This window comes from Aotus nancymaae, unplaced genomic scaffold (assembly GCF_030222135.1).
Source record: "Aotus nancymaae isolate 86718 unplaced genomic scaffold, 86718_ANA_hifiasm-v0.15.2.pri h1tg000016l, whole genome shotgun sequence".
NCBI classification, from domain to species: domain Eukaryota; kingdom Metazoa; phylum Chordata; class Mammalia; order Primates; family Aotidae; genus Aotus; species Aotus nancymaae.
In genome coordinates, this window is record NW_026988428.1 from 3,084,020 (window position 1) to 3,104,269 (window position 20,250).

Below are 20,250 nucleotides of genomic sequence, written 5' to 3' on the forward strand. Positions count from 1 at the left end.
GCTTACCTCGAGTTATTGACGGAATCATGTTTGCTTTATATACATATCTATTTCTTATGTGTATAATTAAGAATTTGTTAAAGAAATCTAGGACTGACAAATACCAAAAAGAGGTTACCTAAATTCTTTTTCTTTGTGATAAAAGTATCTCCAGGCTGCGGCTGGTGCTGGAGCCCAAGGAGGGCCTCGTGGGAGGAGGGCCGCAGGGACTGAGCGAGTGACAGACGCACCACCCGGCAATACTGCAACCTTGTAGGGCCTCCGTGGACCCTCTATGTGAGTGTAGAATGAGGCAAGCAGATTCAAACGCAGCAGCTATTCCACATGCAGTGGAAGATATTCAAGGAGACGACAGATGGCTATCTCAGCACAACAGATTTGTCCTGGATGGTAAAGACAAAAAGCCTAATGTTCTGTTTGTGGGAGACCCCATGGTGCAGTTGATGCAGCAACATGAGATATGGCGAGAGCTTTTTTTCTCTACTTCACAAAGGAAGTAAGGAAGATACAAGACATGTTTTGTAGAAACTAAAGAATAGAGAACTGGAGAATATTAAACCTAAGGTCATTGTTGTCGAGGTAGGAACAGACAACCATGAAAATACAGTAAAAGAGTTAGAAGGTGAGCTCGAGGCCATCATTCACTTTATCAGTTTATCAACACAAGACAGACACAAGTCAAAATTCTACTGGACTTGTTACCTCGAGGTGAGAAGCCCAACCCTTTGAGGCAAAAGGTGAACCAGCTTCTCAAGGTTTCCCCACTAAAGCTTGCCCATATGTAGGTCCTGCATACAGACAGGGGCTTCATGCACCCTGACAGTGCCATCTCCTGCCATGATATATTTGATTTTCTGCATCTTACAGGAGAGGGCTATCCAAAGATCTGCAAAGCCCTCTGTGAACTGATCATGCAGCTGATGGAGGAAACACCCACGGAGAAACAAACCATCGTTGCCTGACTCCCATCAGTGTTAATCTCTTCCCAGCTTCCTCCATCAGTTATGTCACTGGCACTACAGAATCCATCTCTTTCTCAAGATACTTTGCATTGCAGAATGCAAATGTTCAGATCTAGTGTTTAAAGGGGTAGAGGGATTTACACTGGTCCTGCATGTAGAAGGTTTATTAGACCCAGGAGTAAAATTAGCCTAGGAAGATTGTTGTTGAAATTTATCTGAAACCAGAAGGGTACTTTTTAGTTGTATGTGTGATGCATTTGTTGAATTATCACTGTTTTTCCTAGGACAATATCAAGTTCAAGTACTAAACAACATGAAGATTTCTTTTCTTGGCTTTGCTTTCTATGGGTTTTGTCATATATAATAATTATCAGAATCATATCTACTTGGCTTAAAAGCAAATTTTTTAATTTCCATCTTTAAGGCTCATAATTTAGCCTTTTTTTCTTATTTGCTTTATTCATATGTATCCTCAATATTTTCTTAACATGTAACAACAGATTGAACATGCCTGCCATTCAAATATGAGATATGCTATAGTAACAAGGGAATTTGTTCCACTTTCTTAATCCTTCCTATGTTTAGCAGTGAAAAACAAATTTTGCCCCATACAAGGAACCCTTTGGAGGGTCTCTTTTTTTTTTTCTTTTCTTTTCTTTTTTTTTTTCCTGAAACGGAGCTTTGCTCTTGTTGCCCAGGCTGGAGTGCAATGGCTCAATCTCAGCTCACTGCAACCTCCACCTGCCAGGTTCAAGCAATTCTCCTACCTCACCCTCCAGAATAGTTAGGATTACAGGCACCCACCACCACACCTGGTGAATTTTTTTGCATTTTATTAGAGACAGGGTTTCACCATGGTGGTCAGACTGGTCTTGAACTCCTGACCTCAGGTGATCCGCCCACCTCAGCCTCCCAAAGTGCTGGGATTATGGGCGTCAGCCACTGTGCCCTGCTAGAAGGTATCATTTTTATGTTGCTAAATATCATGTCTATAATAAACCTATACATGCAGCCTTTCCTCTTCTCCGAAGTATAAGCCCCCACCATTTACTCTCATGATATTACCAATTTAGAACTCATTCTTGTGTGGTGTTCTGTGCTATAGAGTCTGTTTAATGCTGCCCGTATTCAGATTTCTGGTTTGTTTTCTTTGTTTTTCCCTTAAAATCTGTTATAGTTTCCTTTTTTGGAAAAAACAACAACAACTCAGCTTCCCATTCCAAATACCTGCCACTATTTCAAGTTTTATTATATCCCAAGGTGTAAATTTTATTTTTTATTGACTTTTTTTTTAAACTAAAGCAGTCCAAAAAAAATTTGGTCTTTTCTCATGGGGAAACAAATGAAACTGCTCGTCAGAATAGACATTCTACTTTTATCCCACGAGTTTAGTAAAAAAGAACTAGATTTGTTTAACTTTTAAGGTTTCTCATTAACGTATCTTCACCTGAGAATTTCCTTCAAGAGAGCTCTTTATAATCTTAATGTTTGCTTGAGCTACAAGAACTGCCATGTAAAAATAAATAATGGGACAATAGATGGTATATTGTTCAATATACCTGTGGAATATGTATAAACTGGATGTACAGAGAGATATTTTGAAATGGACCAGATGGGTATTAAAGTAACCCATCAAAATGTGCTCTGCAGTGATTATGCTTAATGTTCAAATTCAATAACTAAGGTATATGTTTTATGTTCTGCTCGCAAGGCAAATGGCAGTGCTTTTGTGTGCTGGAGGAGAGGTTTCTGATTTGTACTAAGACCCACTTCTGATTGAGAGGGATAAAAGTTGGGCTGATTTTTCTCTAGTCAAGACTCCTTCCAGATTTTTTTTTGTCTTTAAAAAAATACATACTTTAAAAAATGTATCATATCTTTATTAATAATAGAAAATACACATGGTGCTCACTAAATTGGTTTACTACATTATATTTTTTTTCTTGGTAGTCCAGATTCTTGAGTTTTTCAAGACAGATTTTTATTTCTAATTTTTATTTTTAGCTGAGGTATAGTTGTATAGGAAGGAGAACTAAGCAAGAATTTTGTGTGTGCAAAGACAATTTCCTATCCAGGTCTTTATCTGTTTGTCAGAGGGTGAGAATATGGTCCAAATAAACCCATTAGGTTACTGCTGAGCATGCAATTTTAGCTTCTCCCTTGACAGAGGATCAAATATCCCTTTGTGAGCTGGGCTTCTGCTTTTTTGCTTATGTATGTAAACTTCAGATGTTACTACATTCTATATCTACCCTAGCTATTCAAGCAACAGTATTCTAATAACTAGCCTTTTAAATAAAAATCTGCCTTGCTTTGATGTTTTGTCACACAATTCTTAATCCATCTTTTATGACTCTTCTCTTAATTTGATCCCTCTTTGGTTGTATAGCTCAGTTTAGCTCATCTTCTATAAAAATGTGTTATATCAGTCAAGAATATATTTAACTGCAAGTAGCAGAAACCCCTAACACGTAATATCTTTAAAAGGAAAGGAATTTACCTGTCTCCTATAATAAAAGCACAGGGGTAGTGAGTTAGGGCAGGTTAGTGGGGCTCAGTGATGTTATTAAGACTCCATCTATTTCCCCAATATTTCCCCCTCTGTTAGCCATAGCACAAGGCTTTCTTCAGCATGTGTGTAATCTCATGGACACAAAATGGATGCTGCACCTCATCTTGTTCATGTTATATGCAAAATGATGCAGAAAAAGACTGCAATCCTCTCATCAAGTGATGGAATCTATTTCCTTGCCCATTGAGTCTGGTTTGGCCTTGTGACGTGCCATGACCAATAGAATGTGAAGGAATCAAAGATATTCCAGCCACAAGAAGCCTTTCATGGTTTTAAAATCTGCTTTGGTGCCACCTAAACAGCCTGCTAGAGGAAGAGAGACCATGTAGAGCAGAGACTGGCTAGTCCAAGTGAGGCTACACTAGATTGGTAGGCCCTCAACTGACCCACATCTCACCACAGCACATATGTGAGCCAGCCAATATTCTAAGAGCTGGCCAGCTAAGCTCCACCTAACTTGATGACCTGAGGAATCATGAGCTAAATAAATGGTTGTTTTAAGCTGCTAAATCTTGAAGTGTGTTTCTATGCAGCAAAAGCTTGCTAATACACATGGGCTCTTCAGAATTGCACCATCCCCACCCCATCTGCATCTGCAGTATTCTTGACTTAAGGGACTGCCTTTCTATTCTGGCTGAATGCTCACCTCTCATTCTTCATTAGTAGAAATTGAGGGGAGCTGTTGTCTTCTTTCTGTGGAACTCCTTTCACCAGTTTTGGACCATCCAACAATGAGCCCAAGTGGCTTTCTCCTAGGCATGTCCTACACATGACCTCACATTTTTAGCTCAGATTAATCTGGAGGAGCAAGCTGCCTAGCACAGTCACCCTTTCTTGTCTTCAGATGTTGTTGTGGGTGAAAGATCCCAATATAGTATCCCACAAACTTAGAGGATAGTTATCAAGTTCTCTGAATCATCTTAAATTCCCTCTCTATTGGCTTGAGGTGGAGATGGAAGTACCCCTCCTACACTTCAGTAAGTGAGTGGGACTCATGACACACCAGCTGCCTCCAAAACTCCTCTGCAGTCTCCAGTAATCCAACCATTGCTACCCTCCTTCGGGTGCTGGGATAAGAATCATTTTTTAAGAGACAAGGTCTCACTCTGTCACCCATGCTGGACTGTGGTGATGAGATCCTAGCTAATTGCAACCTTGAACTCCTGGATTCAAGTCATTTTCCTGTCTCAGCTTCTTGAGTAGCTAGGACTACAAGTAGGCACCAGCATGCCTGAATATATATATATATATATATATATATATATATATATATATATATATGTAGAAATAGGGTCTCACCTCTTGCACATGCTAAGAATCTTTTAACAGATTTTTAAAATAACATCCCTTTCAAATTCTACATCATGGTTTCTCCTCACATCAGAATGTGACATCAATTTCCATTTTATCATCCTGTACACTGAGATAAAATAGTCCCCACATGCAGATTTTAAGTTTATTAGCAAATACTAGAGTCATTTTGGGATAGAGGCAGAGAGGGGAGGAAGTTAGATAACTGCTTTTCAGAACTCAGAACTGAACAGAAAGCATGCCATGTCTTAATTCAAATTTTAATCACAAAACTTTAAATTCACTTGAACATTATCCTTATCACTTGGGATTCAAAGCTACCTGAAGGACTATAAACAAAAGGTAATGAATGCCAGCGAAGAGGTGTCATAAACGTTGAGACGATTCCTGCTGGGGTGCGGCAGAAAGCAGCTGCCCTACAATGTCTGTTCTGATTTAACATCTTCATTCATAAGGCAGAATAGGGAACAGACAGCACACTGATGAAATTCACAGATGGTACTCATTTGGGAGATATTATGAATACCAGGGATATCAGAGAAATGATACAAAAGGACCTAGAGAAGGAATAACAATGAGACTTGACTTTGAAAATGCAAAGCGATATGTCAGAGTGTAAAAAAGGAAATCTTCAACATTTAAATAGCAGGGAGAAACTGGAAGTCAATGTTGAAAGTGACATCAAGTTAGATAATGGAGTGAAATTTAACAATGGAAACTTTTAAATCTATCAGTAAAATTACTTGTATATTTTTAAATCGTCTTTAATCACTGAAGACTTAATTAGGTATCCTTCCTACGGGCTCCTATAGCCCTAACTTGTCACATTGTTTTTACACATTACATTTGATTTGTTTATCCTTCCCTCCAGACTTTGAGCTTCTTGAACAGAGACTGGGTTATGTTCATCACTGTAAACTTGGGGTCTGCCTCAGTGATGAGCACATGAGAGGCACTGGATAAATACTTCTTGAAGGTAAATATGAACTACTTCCAATAGCATCTCTTTGTATAGAATGCAATGATGCAAAGTTATCTGGTAACATTTAGATTTCAGAACACTATAATTAAAGAGAATGGGTTATGAAGAGTTGGCAATAATAGTAATAATACCAACTTTCATTTGTATAGGTTTTTCATAATTTTTGTTTGAAGAGAAAATATAAAGACTTTAACTGTTATATTTAAAAGAGACAGAGAGGGCCAGGCACAGTGGCTCACACATGTAATCCCAGTGCTTTGGGTGGCTCAGGTGGAAAATTTTCTTAAGGCCAGGAGTTGGAGACCAGCCTGGGCAACATGGTGAGACCCTGACTCTACAAAAAATAAAAAATTAACTATTTGTGGTTACACGTTCCTGTTGTTCCAGCTACTTGGGAGACAGGTGAGAGGATCACTTGAGCCTGAGAGGTGGGGGCCTCAATGAGTCATGATTGCACCACTGCACTCCAGCCCAGGTTACAGAGCAAGACCCTGTTTCAAAACATAAAAACATAAAATATAAATACATAAATAAATACAAAAGGGGGAGCATACCTTACTATAGAGAACACATTTGAGAATTATAGATACTCTCTGATTTGTAGAATATATTATCCTACTACAGACTATGCTAACATGCAAGGCAAATGCAGCAAAATGCAGACGCTTATAGTAGTGGTTTACTGAGTATGGCTTAGGAACCTGTGTTGGTCTCCAAAACTCTTTTAAGGGATCCACAAAGTCAAAAGTATTTTTATAATTATACTGAGATGTAGTTTGCTTCTTTTACTCTCATTCTTTCTTGAGTGTACAGTGGAGTTTTCCAGAGGCTAAATAACATGTGATGGTATCACCCAGTGACTAGTGAAATGTTTGCTTTTAGATTCTGTGCTTTACATTGTTCACAGCTTGAATTTCTAATACAGTAAATATTCATAGACGTAACACACACACAAAAAAAAACTTTTGGAGACCCATAGTCATTTTTAATAATGTAAAGCAGTCCTGCAACCAAAAAAGTTGAGAACTGCGGGCTTAGAATTCAGACTTCGGGGGTAAACAGACATAGATCGAAATCCCCATTTTACTGATTTCTCAGTTATTTACCTTTTATATGCCCTCGTGTCCTGGGCATAAGATTAATATTTACCTCGTGGAATTGTTGTGAGAATTAAATAAGAAAATATGAGCAAAGAACAGAGCTTAGTGCCAAGTCCATAGTCAGGGCTTAATAATGAGTTTATCATCATTGTAAAGGAATGAAAACATGGTGACTTCCAGGAGCACTTTTATGACTCTTTGGAAACCAGGTTTCCTTTGCAGTATCCCATTCATCCTCCAAGGAGAGGAGAGGAGAGGAGGTGAGACGGCAGAGTCTTTATTCCTCTTCCTGCCTAGAAATCAATGAGAAATTGATGATTCTGCTGCTTCTGACTTCCGAGGGCGTGGGTTCATTAATTTCAAACCTGCCATTGGTAGCGCCTGTGTGTAAATCAGAATATGAAGCAGATGATGTCTCCCCTCTGGTGGTTAGAGCAGGAAAGGGCATCAATTTCAAGCAGGAGGAGCAAAGGGGCTCTATGCTTCTTAGCAATGGCCTTCATAGAGACACATCTCTGGCACAAACAACAGTCCCAGGTGGAGAATGTCAAAGATCATACTCTCTTTTCTTAGAGGAAGCTGGTTCCTAAGGACTGCTGCATTCAAAATACTAATACTCATACAAATATTATAAATTATAAGAATAATCAGGTTTACATTTCTCTGACATTTCCCAATGAATACTTCCATTTGCATAGATCTCAGACATCAAATCTGGAAGGCTCATGGTGATTATTGGAACTAAGCCTCTAATATAGAGATGACATGAAGAAAAGGAGACTCAGAAAATTTAATTGACTTTCCCAAGATTATACAAATAATGAAAGAACCATTGTCTTATTAAAATTCGTAATAACTTTATGTGCAGATTGGATATTGTCTATTACACCCAATTTGCAGATGAGAGAACTGAGACGAGTTAAATGATTTCCCCAGAGTTACCTATTGAGTAAGTTGCACGGCCAGGATTCAAGTCCATGTCATCTGAGGGGACTTCACTACTTTATCTTCAGCATTACTGTCATATTTTCAGGGACCTCTACTTCCTAGGAAAGCAACTGTGAGGAATAATGCTTCAGGAAACACTGCTGGTAGCACAAATGTTACTATCCTTGCCCTTCTTTCTCCCATCAAACACTTTAGTCCTGCTATACCCTTACATAGCTCTGTGCTGTCTGAAGAGTTCCCAGTGTGTCCCTAAACTTATAGAAGCCTATATACTGGGCAGAACAGGCACATTCACGAGAGATGCCGAAACGACTGAAGAACTAGACTTCCTCAGGCAGAGCTGATGACTCTAACCCAGGAAGCACCAAAGGGCTCTCTTGCTCAGAACTAGTTTCTCTACCATTTTGCTGCTGTATGGACATCCACTCCCAAACCCTGTTCATTAACGTTATACTTTTGAAGGGCTTATAATAGAAATATAGTTTTGGCAAGGTGATGCTTTTCATATGAATATAGATTTGTTCCATATTAAGATTAGAAGAAATAGGGTTCTATGGTAAAAGCTACAGCAGTGAGCAACTGGAGGGCATTGAGTATCAAAGAAAGTCTTACTGTAGTTCCATCAAATCTGATCTTTTTAGAGATATTCTTCTTTGATCTCTAAAGCTATCAAAGCTAACTTCTTTTTACTCATTTCCACAGATCCCTTTACCTAGCTCTATCCCAGACACTCTAGTTATTAATCCTTTAGTTTTGTTTATTCTAGTTAATTAGCCAGCTAGGTAGCCCATCTGTGCTGCCCAGAAGTCAATGCATATCCATATCCCAGGTACTTCTCCATATCAAGTCTGTGGCCAATTGTTGTATACTACCTGCATGTTTGCCCATTGGGAGGGCCCCCGGCACACCCATGTGGTGGCTGTCATGCAGTAGCAATCTGTTTCTAGCAAACACCAATATGTCTTGCTGACACATCAGCGAACTGTGTCTTAACACCACAGCAGCAGAGTGATAGAGGCCTTGTTGTAGTCCAATACTTGCCATGAGAGCCAATAATGTTGGTAGATGAGTTAATAGCAGCGATGGCCAAAAAGACAATAGCAGGTGGGAGACAGGAGATGTTAAGTGAATCTGAATGGATGCATACTACTTACACAAATAGTGTAGATAGCCTCAAAAAATTATTTGACAATACTGCAAATTCTATTAATATCTTGAAGATATTGTAGAATGCATTATGGACACACTGTTTACAAGGGTATTTCTGTTTTATGAAAACTGTGTAAGTTTGAACTACATAGATAAATTAGCAAATATCTTTCTAATACTGGAAAACATCTTTTTCATTCTATGCGTAGCTTCTGATTTTGATACTTAGAGTATAGGAGAAACATTCGTGGACACAGGGCTTTGGTTCAGTGCCTTTCTCTGCTGCTTATAAACTCTGCAACCTTGAGTTACTTAAAGTTACTTACTTTGAGAGTTCCTCATCTCTGCAATGTAGATAATAATGGCTATATTCCAGGATTTTTGCTATGGACTTAATAAATAGAAACTCTTATAATCATGATTACCAGTTAGTCATTAACTACTCCATTAGCCAAGATAAAACAAGGTTATGCCGCAATAACAAATCAATCTGAAAATCCGATGGCTTAACACAACAAAGATTTGTTTTTTGCTCAGACTACACATTCATTGTGGGTTAGTGAAGGCTACACTCAGAACCCAGGCTAATAGTCTCCTCGATATTATAACTGAACCATCTGAGATGTGTGAACCTTTCAGTCACCCAGCAGAGAAAGAGAGCTCTGGAGAGTCTTGCACCAGCAATTAAAACCTTTGGCCCAGAAATGACACATGTCATTTCAGCTCACAGCCTGGTGGCTAAATATATGCTTATGGACTCACTTGATTGCATGGTGGTTGGATGTAGTGGAAACACCATGTGTATTTGTTGAATGAATAAATAAAAGAATAAACCGATGAATGCAACTTATAATTTGTATATAGTGTTGTTTCTATGTGCCCACAAAGTGCGATTTACACACATTTTTTCTTATATAATAATGGGTACAACTAGGTAGATATACATTTGGCTGTGCATACTGATACAAATATACTTTTATAATATATGATTTTAGTAAAATTGTAAATCATTATCTTATTTTCCTTTGCAGCATCAATTTGGAGAGAATAACTCACAAGCCCTGAAGTCCTGCATTTGGTTTGGCTCATTTAAAAACTACTCAGAGGAATTTGACAACGACATTAGGTGTCTCCATCACGGATTTATGGATCAGTTAATGTGAGCTCACTTTTAAGTCCGAATCTAAAAGTCCAGGTGCATCTTAACTCTGAACCCTTTGAAGTTTACTCATCCTCATTTAATGTGATAATGTAATCTATATGTTCAGAATCCATTTGAGGGGCAGTACAGGGAAAATGGCACGCAGAAGGAAAGATGAACAGCTCTCAGGGGTGAAATCTATCTCACACGCGCATTTATCTTGGGCAGACACTGTTGTTTAAACTAAAGATAATCACAGGCAGTTCTGTGACATTAACCTGCTTAGTTACTCCTGAATAAAACCAGGAATGAAAATGAGGGCAAAGGTGAGCAGTAACTATGAGGATTATTTTATTTCTATGCTAACACTGTTTCATCCTGCCTTTAGGAAAATGGTACCTGTGTGTTAGAAGCTTACATTGATTTCTCAAGTCATAATTAATATACTTGGGCTGTTGTTACATATAAAAGATTAGAAGGCTGAATACTCTATTTACCCTAACAATGCAGCCAGATTACCACTTTAATGCTTAGAAAAGGCTCTGCCATTACCATAAACTCCATGGCATTATTCAGAAGGCACCGCTTACTCATTTTATTTTCCTTGTCCTTCACCATATTCTAAATAGGTAAAAACGTACGCATATTAATAGGCTAAGTATATCCCCCTCCACCAGAAAGGATGTGAAGTATAACATCTATCCTGAAAAAAGACAAAAGAGAAGAAAACTCATTCAGAAAAATAAAGGGGAGAGGAGTAAGCGTGGAGGGTGGATTGGGGGGGTGGGAAACAGAAGCTGAAAAATAGAATTTACATAATGAGCAGAGGAAAAAGGTTAAAGCCTATTTAAAATTCGTATGCTGCCTCTACTTAAGAATGCCTCAAGGATTAGAATAGACCTTAGTCATATTCATACCAAATATGAGAAATGCAGCCTTAGGATAGCCTTTTAAAAAAATTCTTCAAGAAACAAGCAATTATTTTTTTATCTATGGGGGAAATCATTGGAATAGGGAGGGGGAGCGCACAGTTGAAAAAAACAAAAAACGAAAGAAAAAACCTGAAAGACCCTGAGGAAGTAATGCCGCTTCAAACATCAAGAATAGCTGTTTGTTATCATGAAGCATTCCTGTCAGGTAGTCTTAAAATCCTTTGAATTCTTCCTTCCCTAGTCTCTCACTTCAAATAAGAAGCAGCTGCCTATCAGAAAATGAGTTATCAAAAACTAAACAAAATGGAAGTTGTTTGCACAACAGTCATTCTGTTTGGGCTAACTGCAACAAACAAAATGAAGCTAAGAAATCTCAAATGCTGCTGTTATATTTGGTGAACTGAAGAGCTCAAGTATTTTCCACATTCTCACGGGTGGTACATGTGTTACCACTGTGATTTTAATATTGGCTCTGGGACATGTTCCTTAGCTTCTCTGATGGGCACAAATGTCCCTTTTGTGTTCTCATGGTAGTGTGTACCTCTCCTTTGTAATTCTAACTACCCTTGAAATTCTACATTTACTCATATGATTATTTTAATACATTTTGTCTTCTCTACTCATTTGGTTCCCTGAAGACAGAAGATATGCCCTTTCCTGGTTCACCATCGTGTCTCTATCTCTTGGCAGAGGTCCTGGTACGTGCAGACATGCAAATGCTATGTGTTAGGTGAACAGATGAATGAAGTAGGTAAAACTGTTCATTAGTTCATAAAGTCTCAGAAAATAACTGCCTCTATTTTCTTTTTCAACTCTCTTTCTCCCGTTCACCACACCCTTATTCTCTGAGCACTTTATCTAAGAATTCTGTCTTCAGTAACTTTTTCTTATATATATAAATTTCATATTTTAGAACAGTGTCAGAGTTACAGAAAAATAGCAAATATAATAGGATTCCCATATACCCTGATTTCAATTTTCCCTATTATTAACATTTTACATCAGCATTTGTCACAATTAATAAATCAATATTTATACCTTCTTCTTATTATTAACTGAAGTCCATATTTTATTCAGATTTCCTCAGTCTTTACCTAAAGTCATAATGCTAACCCCATCCAAAATACTATATTACATTTAATCATCATACTTCCTTAAGTTCTTCTTGGCTGTGACAATTTCTCAGGCTACCTTTGTTTTTGATGACCATGACAGTTTTGAGGAGTACTGGTGAAATATTCCACAGAAGGTCTCTTGGGATTTGTCCAAAGTTTTTCTCATTATTAGATTGGAGTTACGCATTTAGAGGAGGAAAACCACGGAGGAGAAATGCTATTTTTCACTACATCGTATCGTGGATACATACTATTGACATGACATCACTGTCGTCAGCCTTGATCACCTGGATAAGGTGTTGTGCAGCAGCACTAAAGAATAAGGTGTTAGGCTCTGTATCTTTGAGAGTGGAGATTTATAGAAATTATTTGGAATTCTTCTGTCGGGGAGGTTTGTCCATTCTCCCTCATTTAATTAATCAATCCTTACTTATATCGGTAGGGCTCATGGATATTTATCTTATATTTAAGGTTATCATCTAATACTTTATTTGTTTACTTATTGTCAAACTGTTTCAACTCTAGCTATGAAGAGCTCTTTCAGTTGTATTCCTTTGGCATTCTTTCATTGTGAGTTATTTTTGTTTGTCCTTTGAGCACTTACTTATTTTACGGCACTATAACATGCTTCAGGCTGTTCTTGTATATTTCATGCCCCAGACCTACAATCTGCCATTTTAAGCCACTTCTTCTAGGAGCCTGATATGGTTTAAGTAATGGTGTCCCCTTCAACATTTACTTAATCCCCAGTGCAGCAGTATTAAAGGGTGTGGCCTTTGGAAAGTGACACCCTTCAAAAGTGCTGGAAGTCAATGGAAGCCTTCTCTTCCCCTTTCACCTTCTGCCATGTGAGGACACATCAGAAAGGGGCCATCTTGAAGGCAGAGAGCAGCACTCCTCGGACGCCAAGGCTTGTGCTTCGATTTTGAACTTCCCAGCTTCTAGAAGTATAAGGAAAAAAAAAAATCTGTTGTGTATAAATTACCCATTCTAAGGTATCTTGTTATAGCAACATAAACAACTAAGATAGAATCCTTGCTTCTTTTACTGGAGAATGAAAACCAAGATCTCTGCTCATGTTACTGTAGTGTTGGCTCCTCTAGGCCCTCTGAGCTTAAAGGGCAAGCTTAAAGTAAATCTTACATGTGTAGATTTACAGATACACAGATATCTACAGATATTTCTTCTTCTTTCTTCTTTTTTTTGAGACAGGGTCTCACTTTGTCACCCAGGCAAGGTGCAATCAAGGTTCACTGCAACCTCGACCTCTCAGTCTCAAGTGATTCTTCCACCTCTGCCCCCCAGGTAGCTGGGACCACAGGTGTGCTACTATACCCAGCTAATTTTTGTAATTTTTGTAGAGACAGGTTTTTGCCATGTTGCCTAGGCTGGTCTTGAACTTCTGAACTCAAGTAATCCACCTGCCTTGGCCTCCCAAAGTGCTGGGATTACAGGTGTGAGCCACCATGTCTAGCCTAGATATATCTATATGTAATCATCTGCATGTATATTCAGTTGAGTTCATACCGATGTCTCCAATTCCAATTCATTACTACATGTATCACTCCAGCTTCATCCTCTTGCCTTTTTGTAAACTCTCACTCCAGCAATGAGATACCCGGCTCTCACCCTCTGTCATTCATCCATTTACTTAATTATTCAATTCCTGCATACATGGATATCAGTATCAGAATGTTTAACCCATATTACTGTGGGACATAACTCTATCAGCTAAAACACATACTTATGTACCATGTATTTTGCCTTCAGTTTTGCAGATTTTCTTTATTTCCAAAGTGACTTAGATCAGCACCTTTTCTGCCACATACTTCAGTAGGGTTGTTTCCTACATTTGTTTTGTCACATTCTGTATTGCATCCTGTGTTTCTCAGACTTCTTACATAATGTTTTGCTCAATTTACATATGTTACAGTTCACTCTTTGTGCTGTAAAATTTAGTGGGTTTTAATAATCACATAGCATTATGTTTTCACAATTACAGTATCATACAGAATAACCTCACTGCCCTAAAACTCTCCTGTGCTCCACCTATTCAACCTGCCCTTTCCTTTCCTCCAGATCCATGCCAACCTCTGATTCATTTTCACTACTGCTAGATTTTGCCTTTTTCAGAATGTCATATAACTGGAATCATACAATATGGAGTCTTTTTAGACTGTCTTCTTTCACTTAGCAATATACATTTAAAATTCATTCATGTCTTTTCATGGCTTGATAGCACATTTCTCTCAAATATTGGATAATATCTGATTGTACACATATACCACAGTTTATCCAATCACTTTTTCATTGAAGAACACTTGGTTTCTTCCAGTCTTTGGTAATTATAAATAACATTACTATAAACATTTATGTGCAGGTTTGCAGGTTTTTGTATGGATGTAACTTTTCAGATCAGTTGAATAAATACCCAGGAATGCAATTACTGGATGGTATCTCCAGTAACTTTTAATAACTACGAACAAAATCTCATTGAGGGGTTAACTGATAGTATATAGAAATATGAAGCCTTATCTAAGGCTACTTTGCTGTGATTTACCCAGTAGTGTATTAGTCAGAATTCTTTAGACACAAATAAAATAAATCCAAATTGTAATCACTTATGCAAAATGAAGAATTTATTGTCTCAAATAATGGAAAAGTTAGAAGAAACTGGTTTTAGGCAGAGGTGGATTCAGAAATCGACAGCTCTTGGCTGTGCTTCTCTCTCTTGATTGACTGTTGGCTCTATCTCAGTCAAATTCTTCCCCTCCCTCCAATTGGTGGCACTATGACTGCCAGCATTTCCATTTTAATAGCTTCCCAGGGGAAGCTAAGATCCTCTTTTCCCAACAGAAAAGGTTCAAAAATTAAGACTTCATTAAGCAATTTAGATCATATGCCCATCCCTGAATCAATCACTCTAACCAGAATTACTGGCCAGAACTGAGTCACATACATATTCCTAAAATTAGGGGTAGAGCCAGTCAGCCCAAACAGCATAAACAGAAACATGAAGTGGGTCTTCCAAGGAAAGTATCTGGAATTAATGTGAGCGAACCAAATTATAGTTGCTCTTCTGGGAAAACAACAACTCAGAATCAAGTCACTTATCTACAAGCTATGTGATCTTGAACCAATTAAATATCTTCTAAGAATTATGGCTTTGGTGCCAGACAGACTGGATGAATTTTTTTTCTACCATTTCTTAGCTGTGTGACTTTAAGCAGGTTATGTTATCTCTCTATAATTCAGTTTCTTCATCTGAAAAATGGCACAACTCATACAATCTAGGGAAAGACTAAATGGGTTTAAACCATGTATATATAAGTGCTAAAAAATGTTGGGTACATATACTTGTATATGTATATATATACTTTAAATGTTACAGTTGGCTAACATTTAAAAATTACCATGCCTCAGTTTCCCTAAATTTAACAGGTCTTTACCTTCCTTGACTAATGCACAGAAAGAAAGGGAGAACATACACATGATGGCATGCTGAAAAAAATATAAGACGATCTGCAACTGTTTTGTGGCAATGGCGTTATTATTGCACTTACAGGAATCAGATGTCGTTTGCTCACAGTACCTCCTTCAAGTACAATTTGTCTGCTTATCTCTGTGAAGTAACATTATTGGAATTATACCTTACTTGCCATTTTCCAGCAAGCTTCTCCAGCACAACCTCACTAATGAGTGCTTGGTTTTTGCTCTAAGTGAAAAAGGGAGCCAAGAAAGGTGTTTGGTAGACCATAGCGCTCCTCTGCTCAATCAAACCTTCTGGTGGCATCCTACCTTACTCAGAATAAATGCAAGGTCCTCACCGTGGCCAATGATCCTACATGATCTGTCCTCCTAATTAATCTCTTAACTTATTGCCTCACATTCCCCTCATCACTTACTGGTTTCACATATACTGGCCTCCTTACTTTTTCTAGAATGAGAACACATGATGTTTATCGCTGCCCCAGAGGCTTTGCATGTACTGTTAACTCTTCCTAACCCACCTCCCTGCTTCAGTCAAGCATGGCAAATGTCACTTTATATGCAAAGCCTTTTCTAATCTGCATGACAGAATATATACCCCTCCTGATGCTCTGAATCCATAAAGCCCACCCTGCCATAAGGTTTTTATAAGCATGAATCTTTACTTGATATTTTATATATTTATTTCTTCTTTCATTTGTGATTTGTTTCCCCTAACTACAATGAACGCTCATTAGAGGAAAGACTTTTTTGTTGTTTTTGTTCATGGTTGTATCCCTAGTTCCTAGAGGAGTTCCTGGCCATAGTACTAGAGATTCAATACATATTTGCAGAATAATAAACAAGGGATGTAAAACTGCCTAGTACAAAGCTTCAAGTCCCCTAATTTTGCTGGCACATGTGAGTGAAGACACATTAGAAGGAGAAGGGCCCTAGCCTGGAATTAGAGAAGGCTTTCCTATATACAGTTTCTGTTTTCCTTCTCAAGAAAAAAAGAAGAGATCTACATCTCTTTATCAAATCCTCCTTTTATTCTCATTTAACCTTAATTTTTAAAAGGAGTCTTTCAAAAATTAAGGTGGTCTGTTAAAGAAAAATGTTATTCAGTGATACTTCTTAAATCACTGTTTGGAAGACTTTATTTAGAAACACTGTGATAGGTATAGGAGCCACTGTGATGGGATCTTGCCACAGGGGAAAGAGATTGGGTTCAACTCTGACTACAGCATAGGCAAGTGGGAATTTATAGCCAAGGAGGCAAGGGGAGTGGTCAAAATTACTAAGAGGGAACATCAGAGGTAAGGGAAATTCTGGCTAAGCTGACCTAAGAGGATTCTTGCTGAAGATGGGTCAGGTTGACCACACATCCCATGGGGAATGTTGGTGAATGAGGAAACTTAGATAAGGAGGGTGATCAGACGTCAGGGATCGGGGTTTCATGCTAAACTCACCCAGGGTGTTTTGCTAAAATGGTATTTTACAAGGAAATGCACAGATGGGCCTAAGAAATGGTTCAGAAGCCTGATTAAAAGTTCAGCCAAGCAAATGATCTTCATCAGATCATTGTGGAAAGAGGCATTACGATGCCAGTTTTATATTTGCTATGGTTCTCAGGCCTAGAAGACTTGCATGCTTAAATGAAGGAGATGTTAATATATTGCTAAAGAGTTCACTCATTGTTTGTTTATCAACAATAGATACTTTCACTTAGGAAGGTAAAGTGGCCCATGCATTATTTGCCCAGTGTGGTTTTATAGCTTGAAACACCCAGAAGACAACTGTATTCTTCTCTCCCCTCAGATATCCCACGAACATGTCTCGTTTTAGTTGGTGTGCTGTTGTAGCTGGAATGGCAATTTAATGCGATTTCTTGTCCATTTCACTGATTACAACTATTTAGTATATTTTCAAAGAAAGATGATTACAACTCGCTGGTTCTTAATGCTTAATTTATTTACACGCATGCCTGCTACAGAGTTATTTTATTCATCTCCCAAATGATGACATAAAATCATTGAGAAATGATGGGCAATAAACATGGCTATTCTGCCGCAGTCCTCAGTGGATAACACCCACTGCCACTCTAACATTGGTTGACCCATGTTACATTGCTGTTAAAATCCAACCATAATGAAATCAGTGCAGGCATGAAATTCCTTTATTGCTACTTTGTTCTGACAATGCTTGCACAATAACAGATTTTTTAAGTTAAAATAAAACCCATACCAAATTGGCATTTTTGTGTTAGTAACTGAAGCAAAACCACATACATATCTCCTTTTCCTTTCATTTATTTCTTTTTATTTTGCTTTTTTTAAAAAAAAAATAAAAGAAAAGAATGTCATATTCCTTGGAAGAAAGGAAGAATTTTTGGAACCATGACTGCATTCTAATTGTCTCTTCTGTTGCTGCCTGGGCAAGGCTATTCACATTAAGCTGAACAAATGCCACATTTGCATTTCTGCTAAGTGCTAGCATTTTCTGTTTTTTGTGTGTTTTTTTTGTTTTTTGTTTTTGGCAATTCCCATTTCAGTAAGAACACCTGAAAAGTTACCTAAATTAGTCAACCAGGGTTGCTCATCTTCTCATCCAAACTGGGAAGAAAAAAAAAATGGGACTTTTTGCCAAATTGCTAGAAGTCTTGACTCAGCAGAAAGACCTTGCCCTTTTTATTTGGGGATTAGAATCAGAATGAGACAATAAAGTTAAATTGAGCAATATGAGTGTTTTCCTTTTATTTGTCCTTTTTCCCTAACAAAACAGCAGAGGCGAGTTGGTGCCAGCAGGCAAGGGGTGTTAGCCTGCATATCACAAGGCAGGATGCGTTAATGAGGATATTCTCTCTACTACTTCTTATCTAAACAGCATCCAACAACTTTCTGTTATCTCCATTAAAAAACAAAAATGCAGGATCTGTTTAACAAAATCCACGATCATGCAGTCTCTTTCAAACTCACATTATTATGTTATTATAAGTAAGGACTAGACATTTCCCTTTAAGGAGGTTGCTGAAGGACTGTCATGAAAGTACTGCTTGTACTGTGATTACTGGAACTTCTAATAATGTTTGGTTCCCAAAAGATGGCAGAGAGGAAAACTCGAAAGGTAACCGAGCATTCTATCTCCAACCCCGTGATCTTCTTACAGAACACAATTATCATTGTTAGATTTTCAAACTTATTTCTATTAAGAGCTAATGTAAAATGACTTTTGAAAATTCAACAGCAAACAGAGAGGCATGAAGCGGTTCTTATTTCATGAGAAAAACACATTTCATTTCTTTTCCAATCCTTTTTAAAGGATTCACTCAGTGTAATGCAGTTTTGGTTTTATTAAAATATAAGAATACATCCTGCTTCCTGGAAGAGCAGCCTCACCTGTATCATCATTATGAATGTCTCAAATACTTACAGAAACACCAACAGCCTTCCCAGGGTTTTGTCTAAAAGTCTGACCCAAATGAAAGGCAAGGTTGTCTTTGGAAGAATATGAAATAATAAGGACTATAGGTACTTAATCTAAGACATAATGCTTCAACCAAGAAAAGTTTTCTTAAAAAAAAAAAAGGGAAAGAAAAGTATGTTTATTATAGATTCCCCTATAGAGAGAAAAATAATTCTGAAAAAGAGAGGATTGAAGGAGAATAGATATATATTGGTTATTAAGTTCCTGCTTTGCATCCCCTCTGCCTCATTTGTCTGACATTTCCTCATCATCCATCCTTAACCCCTCATTCCTGTTTCAATGGGGTAAGGAATGCTCTAAAACAATCATTCTCACCTGTTAAAAGAAATGGTCAATTTCTGCACAATTCCAAGGCTCAGATGTGACAGGCCCACCCACAACTGTGTGCATACTACTTAGAGTATGGCTGTAAATCAGAATTAACTACTGCATTGGATTAAATGATGGCCCATAAGAAGATAGATCCACATCCAAATTTCCAAAACCTGTGAATGTTACCTTATTTGCAAAACAAGTCTCTCTAGATGCAATTAAGTTAAGGTCTTGAAGATTCCATCATGCTAGATTCTCCAAGTGAGCCCTAAATCTAAAGCCAAGTATCCTGCTAAGAGACATAGAGGAGAACAGATGCCCAGGAGACAGAGATGTGAACAGGAGGCAGAGATTGGAGTTATGTGGCCACAAGCCAAGGAACACCAAAAAATGTGACAGGCATCAGAACATAGAATAGGCAAGGACGGATTCTCCCCCTAGAGCCTCCAGAGGGAACATAGCACTGTCCACAAGTTAATTTCAGACTTCTGGCCTCCAGAATGATGTATTTCTGTTGTTTCAAGCCACCTAGTTTGTGATCATTTGTTGAGGCAGCCCTAGCACACCAATATACCTGGGAAGACTGTAAAGATGTCATGTCAAGGTCGCACTCCAGAACAATTAAATAAGGCTTTCTGCAGATAGGATCTGGACATCAGTAATTTTTAAAGCTCTCCGAGGTGATTCCAATGGACAGGAAGGCTGGAACCACCTTTCTGGGGTTTAGGCTATTGCCTCTGTTTATTAGTTAAAATCTCTTCCATCTAGACCT

General features: G+C 38.1%; 1 pseudogene; it reads left to right on the forward strand.

The window, feature by feature from the left end:
- Positions 1–287: 287 nt before the first annotated feature.
- Positions 288–962, forward strand: LOC105728910 (platelet-activating factor acetylhydrolase IB subunit alpha2-like; annotated as a pseudogene).
- The last annotated feature ends 19,288 nt before the right edge of the window (positions 963–20,250 follow it).